Source organism: Centrocercus urophasianus, unplaced genomic scaffold, assembly GCF_019232065.1.
Source record: "Centrocercus urophasianus isolate 14NV4802_14NV808 unplaced genomic scaffold, USGS_Curo_1.0 seq_74, whole genome shotgun sequence".
Lineage (NCBI taxonomy): Eukaryota > Metazoa > Chordata > Aves > Galliformes > Phasianidae > Centrocercus > Centrocercus urophasianus.
The window spans coordinates 1,768,364-1,782,966 of record NW_024885355.1 but is presented as its reverse complement, the minus strand read 5'-3'; the positions used below and the strand labels follow the sequence as shown (position 1 = coordinate 1,782,966).

The 14,603-nt window shown below is 42.6% G+C and overlaps 1 protein-coding gene across 1 annotated transcript in view; it reads left to right on the top strand.

The window, feature by feature from the left end:
• Nucleotides 1–14,603, top strand: part of TENM4 (teneurin transmembrane protein 4) — a 594,301-nt gene that overhangs the window by 353,723 nt on the left and 225,975 nt on the right. The gene's annotated exons all lie outside the window — the stretch shown is intronic.

Sequence of the window (14,603 nt, the reverse complement as noted above, 5' to 3'; positions counted from 1 at the left end):
GAAAGGGGACCCTTAAAGGCCATCTCCAACTCCCCTGCAGTGAACAGGGACACCCAGAGTCCCTATCCCCACCTCTGTCAGGTGCTCAGAATCCATCCAGCCTGATCGTGGGTGCCCCCAGGGATGGGGAACCACCACCTCTCTGTGCATCCAGTCTGAATCTTCCCTGTCATCCCCAGCATCATCTTTTGTGCCTTTGCAATTGATTGAGTAGCCTTTAAATATATATATATATGAAGCTTTTTGGTTTATTGATCAGTGTAATGAAACATAATGACCTGAGCTACCCAGGAGATCAGACTAGAAGATGGACAGTCCTCTTTTAATCTGAAGATTTATGAACCTGTGCAGTTTTTTGGCAATGTGTTTCACCTCTCAAATGTGAGCCGTGTGTCTCTGTTGTCTCCTTAGGTTCTGCAGAGCAGGGTAGGGAGGAGCAGTTCATTAAATATCTAAAATTGTCAGCTCTACCAGATACAAAGCAATATTACCTTGTTAGTTGAAGAGCACCTGGCTGCTGTGTTCCAGTCATTGCCTTTGGCTTGGCCTGAAAAATCTTTCTTCTGTTCTTCAGTTGGCTGGCCCTTAAAATCCTTGCAGACTTGCCCTAGAAGTCAGTGGTAGTACTGTGTATTGAGAGAGCAAATGCCAAAATAGGAAAGTTTCTGCTGTATAGAATAAAATCTTACTAATGTTCCTGATTATGCATCCCAGCTGTCCTTATTTTGCAAGTCCAATGATTTGAGTTTTCATGAAAATGTTTGTTTATCGTTTTTTTTTTTCCCCTGCTCATATACACACCAGGAATTCTCTTTGTATCGTAGCTCAGCTTTTATTTCCAGCAAAATAAAAGAAAACAAACCACAGCTAATTGGCTCTTTGTTCTCAATTTTTTGACAAGTGACAAACACTGAGATCAGATTGTAGTGCATATCCTGCAGCGGTCATATGGAGTCTGAGTTAGTGAATCTCACATCCACCATAATAGGCTCCCACTTATCTTCACGCTGGCTGTGTTTGGGGTGTTTGCATTTATCTGTGCTATGCCCTGAATGCTTCCACTTCAAGGGGCAAACTGTCACCCACCAACAGTATGTGGGAAATATCATGCAGTGCTTAGACGTGGCTCCTATGCTGTGATTTGTTTGGCTGGATTTGATAGCTCTTGTAGCAAATGAAGCGTTCGAAGCATGTTGTTAGGAAATAATGAGGATCTAGGCAGTGCTCCTTAGGCTGAACTCTGCCCAGGACACCCACCCATGAAGCCACCTGCGTGCAGATCATCGAGATGTGTGTGGCTATGTCAGAAGCTGCCCTAGTGCTGTCCAGGAGGGGCTGGTGCAACTCCCATGGAAGTCAAAAGCAAGATTCCTATTTTCTTCCTTGAGAATGGACAAGGTGCAAAGTCTGGGTGGTGAGAGTAAGAAGTGATGTTCCTCGGTGATTTTTTTTTGCTTTTGTCTCTGTCCATCCATACTTGGTAAAAATCAGTGAGCATTTCACTGCTGGGGGAAGCAGTGCATCTGATAGACTGTGTGATGAAGAAGTTATTCATTATTTTCTGTTTTTACTTTCCTTTGTGTAGGACAACATGTCCAAGTCATGTTGTTCAAGGGCTGGAAACTGCCATGGATCCAGAGGATTTTAGTTGAAGTCCCACCCTACCACGTTACCTACGAAGTCATTGGTTAACCTTTGCTGTAACTAATAATCAGCAGCAGCAACAGGGTGGTACCAAGATGGCATGATTTCATCTTTCTGGTTTACAGGAACCCTGTGTTCTGCCAGTGAGCAGTTCACGGCACAGTGTGAACGAACAAGAGGGGCAGGATCACCTCCCTCGCCCTGCTGGCCATGCTTCTTTTGATGCAGCCCAGCATATGGTTGGCTTTCTGTGTTGTGAGGGCACAGTGCAGGCTCACATCCAGCTGCCATCCACCGGTGCCCCCAGGTCCTTTCCAGCAGGGCTGTGCTCCATCCTTACATCCCTCAGCTTGTACCAATTGTGGAAGTTGCTTCAATCCAGGTGCAAACCTTGCAGTTGGCTTTGTTGAACCTAATGAGGTTCTCCTTGGCCCATTGCTCAGCCTGCCTGGGTCTCTGGATGCCATTCCATCCCTCAGGTGTGCTGTCCTTGTCCGTCGTGCTCACTTATCTTACCTGTTTAAATGAGTTGAAGTGAGGAGCCTGGCACATTGCATGTCATTGTTGAGCAAGCATCACTCTGCAGTTTCAACCTGCAGCTCATCTGAGGGGGGTTTTCTTGACCTCTGCATTTCTGAACTTTCTCTTTAGCACAATTGACCAGAGAAGTGCTATCCTTGTCACACCTGTGCTTCTCCAGCTCGGGATGGTACATCACCTTTGGCACCAAGACTTGGTACTGACTGACATGCTCACTGTGCAGTGAGTATCAGGAGGTTGTGGTGACTGGAGCTGTCAGGCTGCCCAGGTGTGTTTCCTTTAGCAGAGCTCTTCTCAGTTCTGCAGATCACCTCTGAGATGACTGTGTCCTGTGCTCTAACAATTCCAGGCTGCAGTTAACTGCATTCAAGCTGGTGTTGCACCAACCTTAGCAGCGGGTCAGTATCAATAACCACCAGGAAATTTGATTATCAGGGATTTAGCCACACTCACACAGTTCCCTTTTATGAGTTGTCCTATTGCTTCTAAAGGACATTCGTGTACTAGGGGAGATTTATTGACACATAAAAATTCAGAGAGATTCCTAGGGGATTTATAAGAAGTGCCCAGCAGGCGAGTGGCCCCACTGTCTTGGCACTCAGAGAAAGGTTCCTATCTGGTACAGAAAGCTTTATACATTTTGCTCAAGGTGTGCCTTTCAGAAGTGCTGGAGTGATAGATGAGTTTAAGTCACGGTAACTTTAGGGAGCACTTACGCTCTAAAATGCATGGACCACTTCTGAAAATGGAGCCTAACTTGGGCCCTGGGCTTTCTAGAAAGTACATCTCAAATGCTGTGGGAAGTGTTAACCTCATCATTTATCTCTTGCACTTTCACACACCGAAAATGTCTTTATAAACTTGGCCCTGTGCCCTGTTAAGTCTTATAATTTACCACTGTGACAACAGTCAGCTCCAGCACTTGGTACACACAAACTACGAAGCATCTCATGATGTAAAAGCAAAGGAAAAAGAATGAGGAGCTCTGTCCCTACGAGTGGACTTTGTGTCACTGATCACAGCCATAGGGGAGCTGCAGTTCAGAGGGAGCTCTTCCTGCCTGTAGCAGTGACTGCGTGCCGTGAAGAGGGAGGGTTAGCACACAGGAGAGGTTTGCTTGAAGCTATCACAATGATGAAGTGAAATTTAAAATTACATTAGATGTTTGCTTAAGAAACAGCAGATGAGGCCCTGCGGATTCTCAAATCCTCCTTGCTGCACTGTAAAATGAAACCGTAACCATTTGTTATTCCTCCAGTGGCGTCTAGGAAGCTGAGGCAGAGAGGGATGACCTTTTAATGATGCTTTCCGACTTTTCAAGGGTTTCAGTGTGTTGCTGTTTTGTGCTCCATCCAAGATTCTGATCATACAGCTGGACGAGGAGGCCTTTTCTTCAAGGCTTTTGGTATGTCGGTGTGATTTTAAAGGTTCATCCTTCCTCCACAGGTTGGGCATGCATTTGTCGAGAAGTCATTTAAAGTGATGTGGTGAGAGCTTAAGTTAAAGCTACTCATTACGACAGGAGAATTAGTAAATGAATTGAAATCAGGACCTCCAGTTTCTCTGAAACTTCTAGCTGATGTGCCAAGCAAGTGGGCCTTCCTGCTTTAACTCCATGGGATATCACTGTGGATACAACTTTTACATCGTGCAATATAAATTTGGGCTCTAAAGGATTTAAATGGTTTAAATACTAGTTTGCAGTTCCCCCAGTGATTGTGGTGTAGTTTTTCCCCATCTCAAAGCTAACTTCAGTTAGACTTGGCAATGGAGATTTCTCAGTAAAATCAGATCCTATGAGGGGTCTTTGTTTTCATAGTATTAAGACTCAGAAATGGCACATTTTGCTCTATGGTGATGTATAACCAACCAGCACTTTCTCCGTTGTGAACTTTTGACACCAATGAATATAATTCCTGCCCAACCAAATCTCTTGCTGTTCAGCTTCCTTGCCTGACTGTACTCATGCAAATATTCCTCCTAGCCCGACTCGAAGCAGCGTATTATAAACCATTACAACAGTCATCCTTTTCTCCGAGTTTCAGATCATTAGCATAGGTCCAACAGTACGGGAGAACCAATTTCCATGATAAAGAAAGTCCTCTCCCATTTAATCACTTTCCACCAAATGAACCATTTAATGCCACATTCAGACCTATTGTTTGAAGATTTCCCAAGGCTCTCCTTGATCCACTTACACTCCCTTATCTGTCTTTTGTCTCTTGTTAACCTGCTTGCTTTTTATAAGGGGAGGGGAGGGGAGGGGAGAAGGAAAAATCAAATCAATTGCGAGAGGCCTGCAGCTGTTTAATTAAACTTTTTTCCCCCTTCAAAAGTTACTTGAGATTTCTTGGGGCTTCTCCTTAGCAGCATCTAATCACTATAATTTAACAGATTCTGTAATTACCTGCCTCGCATGGAAATGGCTTGATTGCTGCTTCTTTGTCCAATCTATTTCAGCTTTAAATGACAGCTGAATTTACTCTAGATGAATGGCTTGTGCACTGGGAGCTCTGTCAGGGTGGTCTAGATTTATTTGCAGCCTTAAAAGCTTCTAAAACAAGAGCAAAACAGAGCTTTGAGTTTACAGAAGAGCGGAGGTGCAAGGCTTCTGTATTTATGTTCCAAGGACCGGCTCCTCTAACCTCTGCTTTGAGCACAGTGTATGTGATGCTCATTTGGGAGTAACTAGGTAAGTGAATTCTATTCAATACAAGTAAAAAGCTGTGGAATATACCCCAGAACATGCATGGAAACCACCAACGCTTCAAGTAACGATTTCACAAATTCAGGGGTATGGTAACAGTGTTGTTTAAGTCAGGAAATGGAGCATTTGACTTTGAGTGCTTTAAACTCAGTCCTGGCTGCGCTGTATTCAGGGAGCTGCAGCTCCACTATTGTGTCCATGCAGTGCTTCCAGCCTGGGTTCAGCCAGCCCTGCAGTGGGACTTTGCATGGCATCAAGGCTGGGTAGTTTGGTGTGACCTGCATTCAGGCTGTGTGTGCCCAGGCATACACCATGTATGAACCATAACACCACACGAGTCAGAAGGGACTTTTAAAGGCCATCTAGTCCAACTTCTCTGCAATGAACAGTTAAACCCGCAGTTCAGAGCCCCAGACCTTGAATGTCTTCAGGTACCGGGCATCCACCACCACTCTGGGCAACCTGTGCCAGTGCCTCACCACCCTTACAGTAAAAAAAACCTTTTCCTGATCCTTTTCCTGAATCGCTGGACTGGGCGATGGGTTTTTAACATGTGCTTCTTTCAGCGCTGTCAAAAGAGCAGGAAATGCTTTTGTGAATGCACACATGAGCAGGGACAGTGTTTTCCCCACTGCGTATTGTTTTCTTATAACGTAGGAATGGTGCAGCACAGAATAGACCTTCAGGGAAGAAAAGATCATGTAGAACAATTGGTCCCTTCAGCTCCCATTGCAGGATTGCTTCCTGCAGTCCATTTTTGTATACTCTGTATCCTTCTGTTTTCAGTGTTCAAAGCAGTGAGGTTTCCTTTAAATATAATGCAAAATTAGATAGCATTAAAAACACATCCAAAGACATAGAAACACTGTAGTCCACATTTCATACGTAAAATAATATTTATTTAAACACTGTGCTCACTAGGACAGCCTCATTTCCTAAGGGTCTCAAGGGGAGAGCAATCATACAGTATAATCTTGTTAATTTAATATACGTCAGTGCAATGCAAACAATAAATACAGAACACTCAGACTAGAAATTGTGGTAGCTATATTAAGCAATCACAATTTCAGTTCATTACGCACTGACAAGCTCCTTAAGATAAAGACATACTATTTTCTTTAACTCAAACAATATGTCACATTTTTAGTAATAATAATATTTAGCAACTGCATAGCATGATTCATCTTCAAAGTGCTTTAAAAATAATAATGTCTTAATCCCAAAGACGTGTGTCGGTAAATATTATTAACCTATTGCACAGACAGAAAGATTTATACGGGTTGAATAGCTTGCTTAGACTGAGAGGATGGTCCCCATCAGCAAGTGTGAGGTGAGGACTGGTGCTGTTTGCTCCTCAGCTCGAGCCCTTTTCTGAGCAGCAAATTGCTGGAGGAACCTCTGGAGCCATTTGATCTTATCCATGATTTGTCCCCACATTCCCTACATTTCTGAAGCTTGCCCTGTGGTGCGCTGGTTGTTTTCTTTTCAGCTGAGCAGTCTATATATCTCTCTTTTTATGCAGACCTAAGTCTTCCTGAAAGGCCAATTATTTCTTGACTTTGCATTGAAGAAGCTGTTTAGATAAGAGCAGAGATAATTCCCCTGATTAGTATCTTTGGATTATTTTTCCTATAACCTTGTAAGAAAATCTAGCCAGATCTTTGTCTTTCTCTCTCTTTCACCCTTGCATGTCTTGAGATACAAATTCAGGATTAACATCTTCATCTTTCCTTTATCAAATGTTTATTCAGGCAAGGGAAACAAAGGGCAAGGTTGTAAACTCCAGGGCATCTAATGAACCTTAGACCTACTCCTGCAGACTTGCAGAAACTAGTATGTAAGAGATTATTCTCTATTTGGAGTTCTCTGTGAGTGAATTGTACTTAGCAGCCTCACATCCAGTCTTGAGATACTGCATAGATTGAGAAGCAGTAAAAGTAGCAGTCTTTTGGTATTGCCAAGAATCCTTTTGGTGAAAGGAATCCCTGCAAATACCAATACTACTGAATTTGCATGGTAAGAAAGCAGATTATGTAAAGAACGAAAGCTTTCTAAAATTCAAACCCAGCTGTTGCCAGTCTCATACTTCTGAAATGAGTATGGGAGAAAGGAGACTACGCTTAAGACTCCATAGACTGAGTAAGCATTGAATGAGAGTTATGAAAATGACATTTCAGGTTTGGAAGCGTTATTTGAAATGTTGTATAAGAGCACTTTTTTCCCTGTTCTATTCCCGAGGCCAATTCTTTCAAAATGATTTTGATGCAGGAAAGTTTGGTTTCCAGAGCTGACCCACACTCCTGTTCTCAGAGATTTGGAATGTGAGCTGTGTTTCCACATAGGAGAGATGATACTTAAGGAAGAGTTGATGAAATACAGCTGAGAAATAAGACCTTGAGTTGCAGCACTATTTATACTATTATTCAAAGTGCTCTCCTTCTAAATAGGTGATTTATCTTCCCAAAGGGTGAGAATCTGGCAGTGCAGATGTTAGTGCTGATGGCTGCCTGAGGTTACAGGTGCACAGCTATCAAGAATATTGCAAGGAACTCCTCAGTGCCTACGAGCTTTCCAGTCCATGCTGCTTTGCTTTGCTTTCTTTTCCTCTCTTGTTCCCTTCTAGCCTTCTTTTGCTTGGGCTTTTCTGCCCACAGACAATTCCTTTCTCAGCACATTGTGGCTGATGCTGTTTATCACCAGCTCATCCTTAACTTGTTCTTGCCTTGTTCTTGCTTACAAGCTCCAAAGCACCACTAAGACCCTGTCCTTACCTTATTCCCAGCAAGCCTTCCAGTGCCATGCCACCTTCCCTGCAGCCACTCCTGTCCTCCTGGTGGCTTCAGGATGCTTGCCAGCTTTGTGTCTGGTGACATTTGGATCTCTACTATCTCTAGAATGAGCCGAGAGAGCTGCCTTAAAATAGTGAGCTACTCTATAAGTGGCTCACACTCAAATAATCATTTGACTGTAAGCATCGCTGTGGCTCTTTTTCTTTGGCTTTCCTATTAGTAATCCCAACTAGTGCTTAAAATTCAATTAGAAGTTCTGTAGGATCTCGTAGGATTTTATTTTTTGTGACTTGCAAATGTAGCAAATCAAAGGAAAAATTTGTTTCTGTGTGTATGGTTGGATAAGAGAGGCTGAGAGGATAATCAGAATGGTTGTCTCAGTTGTCTGCAAGGTATTTTGGTGTAGTAGTAACTATGATGAGCAGAAAGCATACAGTGACAAAACAAATCTAACCATTTCACTTAATTTTCTTAAGGAAGAGGTATGTTAAAAACCATGCATTTGAGATGCTGAACAAGTCCAGCCGGGCATCACCAGAGTGGCTGAGCTCTTGTTTGCTGTGTGGGATCGCCACGTGCTCCCCATCGGATGCCATCCACAAGAACCTGGACAAGCTTGAGAAGTTGGCCCACCAGAACCTACTGATATTCAAAAAGGCCAAGTGCAAGGTGTTGCAATTGGGTCAGGGCAGCCTGAGCTGGTGGGTGACAACGAGCTCATGGCACAGTTTGGAAATGGATGTGCTTTGAAGTCCCATCAGATCTAAGCCGTTCTGTGAGTCCGTTATCAGCAGTGTCCAAGCACGAGCTCATTTCTTCTCCAGCAACAAGGTGAGGAAGACAAGAGGGCCGTTCCCTGTGCAGGTTCTGCCACATTCAAGGAGCAGGTCTGCTCCCCTCCAGCTGCGAGTAGCTTATTGAAACACCGTGTGGATCCAACTTACATATGATCTGCACCAGCACAAGCCTGCTGAAGTTAGCAGATTTATTGTAGGCTAGCGTTCAGTGCACCTCAGCTCAGATTCTCTCTCCTACAGAATTCATTATGCCATCAAGTTGTCCTCTGGTCAGACCTAGTAATAACTGTGCAAGTTAGTATAAAATATGGTGCAGTATGTGAAATAACTCCACAGTGAAAACTGCCATGGTAACACACAATTAGTCTGCGCGTTGACACTGAATAGCAAAAGGATGTTGAAACAAAACCCAAACTCTGCAGGAATGGAGACATTTAACGTCTCTGAGAAATACCTTGCAGCAGCACTTGTCAAATTCCTTTTCAGCTGCACTTTCCCTTGTGTGTGCAAGCTGTACCCGTTCGGATTTCTTTTTATAAGCAGTGTTGCTCAAGGGCCTACCTTTTAAAATGTCTTTCAGTGGTTGCTAAAAATAATTCCTTCATTGTCATTAGAGACTTGGAATACTGGATCAAAAGTTGATTAAAACATTTAGCACTGTGGATCATGGGTTTCCAAGTGCTGAAGTTGCTGATACACATAGAGATCCTCATCGCTGGAATTTCTGAAACCTTGATGCATTCTCAAACACTTTGTCCTCGTGTGGATGGAGATCTAAATGTCATTCTCTGCAATTCCTGCACAAACAGGTTCCTCTCACTGAGACAGGAGGAATGGGAGCTTAAAAGAGCAGTCCCAGTGCTGTGATGTGTCAGCCTTAGGGCCACCAGCAGTAGATGGGTGAAGGTGGGAATTAAAGTGGGCAGGGATGGCTGTATAGATAGTATATATAATTCAGTGCATTTTCATTCGTTTAACTACATATTGGATGCTGAGTATGTATTATTTACTTCTGTTTTCTACGTCAGATGCAGCTGACTTCTGAAACTGGTGGAAAATGGAATGCTTCCACTTGTGATGGTGATACAAAGTTATAGCACACCAAAATTCCATGCATGTCCACAGACTGAGAGTCCTCATAGAAAGAACTGATAATTACAGTTGTCACCCTCTCGCTAGGCTACAGCAGCAGGAACACAGTACAGTGGCAGGCTCATGTTTAATACGGTATTGATTCAACTGTTACTCCCAAAGGTCACCATCATTAAAATCTGGGGTGTGAGTTTTACGCACGTCACTGAGATCGCGCAGATGAAGAAAATAATCTACAAGGAAAGAAATGTTGTGAGCCTGTAATTCTCCCAGCTTTCAAGCTGATTATATAATGCTTAAGCTACTGGGGGCTGCAGAAAATAGAAATTTATGAAAAATAAATCAGGAAATACGTGTGGGGTCAGTCGAGGCAAGTAGCACTTGTACTGTAAGGTCAGGGCTGCTCCCAGTCTTTGGTGCATGTGCTTTATCATGTTTTGCTTCATTTCATTTGGTAATATTGTATAATTCAAATAGTAATGTTACACAACACTGCAGAAAGAAAGCATTGCAATTAGCTCCACACCAACCTGAGGTTAGCCTATGCGCTAACCATCTTCCTAAGTGTGTATCAGATTCAGCGACTTTGGCATCTCAGAAATACACTAATTTAATTCCATAGCATATATGGATTCCTGTGCTATTTACTATCAGATCTCTTTCTTGTCTCTTTCTATATCTTCTGTGCAATATCTACATAAGCTTTTTCAGTCCCCCCTTGATCCGATGAGGTCTGCATTGGTCCATGCAAAGAAACTGTAGCAAAGGCATAGGAACTGGGAGTGATTTGGCTGAGTAATGCCATGGATGAAATGGGATGTAATACCTGTGGGGAGAATATGAAGAAAAGAGAGTGAAAAAGAAGACTTGTAGTTGCTGTGATAGCCTGTGAATTATGAAACCAAGGATCTGACTAAAATGTAATTCTCTTTATGGTCCATCACTCAGCTTCAGCTCCCAAAAACCATGGCAGGCAAGAAGTGCAGGACTGGCCAGCGCCTATAGACCTGTGTGAGTAGAGGTAGGGACTGGCTTTGAAGAGCAATTTGCTAATAGAAATTTTGCCACTGATTTAATGATGATCAGGTTTGGTCTTAATACGTTGCCATGGCAATTGTCTGTTAATTATTGAGTTCTCATGCAGACAGCACTCATGAAAAAAGAAAAAAAAATAATCAGCACAAATGTTTGATCTTTTCCACCCAAACTGTAAATCACTGAGTTTGATGCAGAGACGTTTGGGAGACATTCGGACCGTAACATCTGAGTTTCATTTAGGTGATCCTCACAGTCTGGGCAGCACAACTGGAGTGTCTGTAAGGGGAAAAGGAGACAGATAAGAGTATGCCTAGGAATGTAATAATATAAAATAGAGCAAGCGAGATTCTGATCTAACTAATACCTTGGCTTCAGTGGAATTTAGTTTGGATTTACGTTGATGTAAACAGGATCGTATTTGATCCAGATCCAGATCTCTGAACTTATCTAGCCACAGGAAATGTATCTGGCATTTCCTGCAATGTGTGGTACATTCTGTCACTGTGGTATTTGCTAGATCTCATCACTCCCAACTTAGTCCGACAGTTCTGGAAGGGCAGTTAATAGGGAAAGGGGATTTTTTATAATGCCGTGTTTGATGTCTTTCTTTCAAGGGTAACTTCTAACCTCCATCAGATGGTGATTTCATTCTAATTTAAATCATTAGATTCAGGGGAGGACAAGGTAATCCATCCTGAAGAAAAAAAAATTCAATAGAAGTAAGTGTAATTAGTGCTTTCCTCTGGTGCATCAGTGGTGTAGAAAGAACCAAAACCACACTGCAGACTACGTTTGTCCTTCCTAATGTATTGTGACTCCCTCACAGCTTCTGTAATGAAGTTGTTTAGATCTCCTGTAGGAGTGATACGTCTTTTCCTTTTTTTTTTTTTCTTGTTAAACATTCTGGCAGCTCTAATATGCCATGAATAATTTTATCTATCAAGAAATACCTAGACATACAAGCTCGTGTGAGCAGCAGGAGTTTTAATTCTCCTATTTGTTGAAAACCAAAATAAACTTTTGATGAAGTGCTTGCTTCACACTTTGGGTTTTTACAGAGTTTGTTATATTTATAGGTGTAAAATCCCTGGGGATATTCTGTCTAAATCTGAACTTGTTTCCAGTCCCTGGGAGGCTAGGTACAGAGATTTGTGTGCTATATGTGTTGTTGATTGCTCCTTTGCATTCATTCTTATTTGCCAAGAGAGCACTCTCTTCTTGACAACTTCAGTAACATAAATTAGATGGAGGAAGTTGGAGTAGCCAAAAGACGAGAATATGACTGCTCCATGTGTTTAAGTTTCTCCAGCAGTCACATTATTTGTTTCGTAAACTCAAGCTAGTGGGAGTAGGAGTAACATAAATCAGCATCTGAAATGGTGGATAAAAAAACAACAAACCACATTTCTTTTTGGAGTGCTTCTAGACCATGTATTTTTTGGATGTTGATGTAGAAGCAGACATTTGACCTGTGATATCTCAGTGGAATTTAACATAGATATTGTCTGGTGACTTTCTGTAGTTGTGTCAGTTCAGAGAACGTTGCTCTTCCTGACTGGTAGTTTGGGAGATACTCCACTCACTTCCCTTTCCTTCCCCTTCACATCTTGCTGGACTCCTCTTTTCAGTCTCATCTTAACAAGTCCAGCTGTAAGTATTGCTCTTATAAATTGTATCTGAGGAGGTATTCCAAAGTGCCCAGGATCAATTCATGGGGAACATCCTGGCACAGGCTGCTCAGGGAGGTGATGGAGTCACCATCCCTGGAGATGTTCAAGAGACACGGAGATGTGGCACTGAGGGACATGGTCAGTGGGCACGGTGGGGATGGTTTGATAGTTGGACTTGATGATCTTAGTAGACTTTTCCAACCTTAGTGGTTGTATACTTCTATGAAAAGATAAGAACAAGGTACATGCGTGCATAGAGAACCCTCACAGGTACAAGGGCAAAATACAAGGGGAATTTCCCTAGTCATGCTGGCAGAACTCTGACCCTAGCTCAGAATTAAAGCCCCTTTGTCTCTGATACTTAGGTTGTAGCACAAGATATCAGCCCTGCATTGTATTCCAACCATCAAGCACTTCTGTGCCTACTGTTTTATGTGAGAAACCTACAGCAGCCTGCCTACAATGGACTGCAGCATAGAGTCTGTGCTGCTCTGCTAAGCACCAAGTCAACCTCCCAGATATCATTTCTCTGACTTCCAGTCACAACAATCTCTACCTCCTCTGAAGCATGCTTGTGACTGCAGCTGACGGACCTCAGCCTAATACTGTGGGTTCTCCTGTCCTGGAGATCTGCAGCTGTGTGTCGCAACACATTACAAGGCAGTGTGCTTCAGTGTTCATTAGGAGCTTTCCCATTTGACCCACATGGCCAGTGTCAAAGAGGAAGTCGAAAGGCCCATATATGTCTAAATCCATCAAGTAGCAGAAAAGTAATCACAAAGCTTAGTGTGTTCCCTAGTGGCCTTTTTCAAAATAGTTTTCCCTCAGGAGCCACACTGTTCTCTTCAGCTGCTGAGATGCCTTCATCTATCATTCTGTACAGCTCTCTATAAGGAGGTTGTGAGGAAGTGGTTGGCCTCTTTTCCTAGGTAATTAGTGATAGTATGAAAGGTAATGGCCTTAAGTTGCACCAGAGGAGGTTGATGTTTGATATGAGGAAAAATGTCTTAGAAAGAGCGGTGATGCACTGACGTGGGCTGCTCAAGGAGGTGGTTGAGTTACCATCCCTGGGGGTTTTCAAGAAAAGTGGAGATGAGGCACAGAGGAATGTGGTTACTGGGCATGGTGGTGACAGGTCAGTGATTGGACTGGATGATCTTTGAGGTCTTTTCCAACTATTATGGTTCCATGATTCTGTGATCTGCACATCAGCTCAGTTTTACTAGGAACTTTGGTGACCATTGTATGTAGTTTTGGTGTCTCCTAGTGTTGCATCTACAATTTTAACACCTTTTTCCACTACAAGGAGGCCATTTGGCTAGACAATCCCCCTATCAGAGACCTCATGCTGTCTTCTATGAATGGCCATATAGAAATCCTAAGTCTTGTAGAAGAACAAGAAGATTCATTTTCCACTGGAGGACATTTATGTGATGTGTCACTTCACTTGAGCTCATACGCTGATACCTAAAGAAAAATGGAGCTTCATTTCAGTCTTTTTCTCTCCTTGAAATTTTGAGCCTTTCTAAACGGAGGCAGCATTCTACCTGAAGGAGATCATACACTGTCTGCATATGGAGTGAATAAAGATAGATAAATTATCATTTTGACAGGTTTGTCAAAGAGTGCATTATAATTCTCCTAACAATCTCTATTTGTCCTCCCAGTGCAAAGATTCCTGCTCTATCACAGCAGCTCCATATTGCATTTGAATTCTGCAGTTACAGAGGGACCCAGCAATATCTAGCCCACATGGCACAGGGGGCCCAAAACCTTATTTAAGGTACATTCTTGATCTCAGCAAATGTATCTCCAAGAGATAGTGGTGCATGCATAATGTGTCCATCAAGAATGGAACCAAAGACAACAATATCTTGAAGAATTCACGCTTCTGCAAACCAAACCAGTTTTCTCTTAGAAACATAAAGCATTTGAGCTCAGTCATCCAATTTTAATTGCCGCCACAGAACTCTGCATGCCTTGCTGGCCTCAGGTTTTCTGTTGTTCTGGTGTTAATTTCCTTGCTGTACCACTACAAAACTTCTACCAAATCTTTCCAATCTCACGCAACATATTCCTACCTGGAGGCAGGGTTGGCATAGAGAAATGAAATCCATAAGTTCGTGTGGATTTAGTCACACGTCTTTGGCTGTTCTCAACATTGTTTTTGTTACTTCAGAGTTGACTGTTTTAATGTTCCAGTCAAGCACAGGTCTTTTCATCATTTCATTACCTTTAATTATAGTCATAATCATCTTAATATGGAGTCCTGTTATCAGATGCTCTTAACTAATTAATGCTATAAATTAGTTGGAGAATCTAGGGT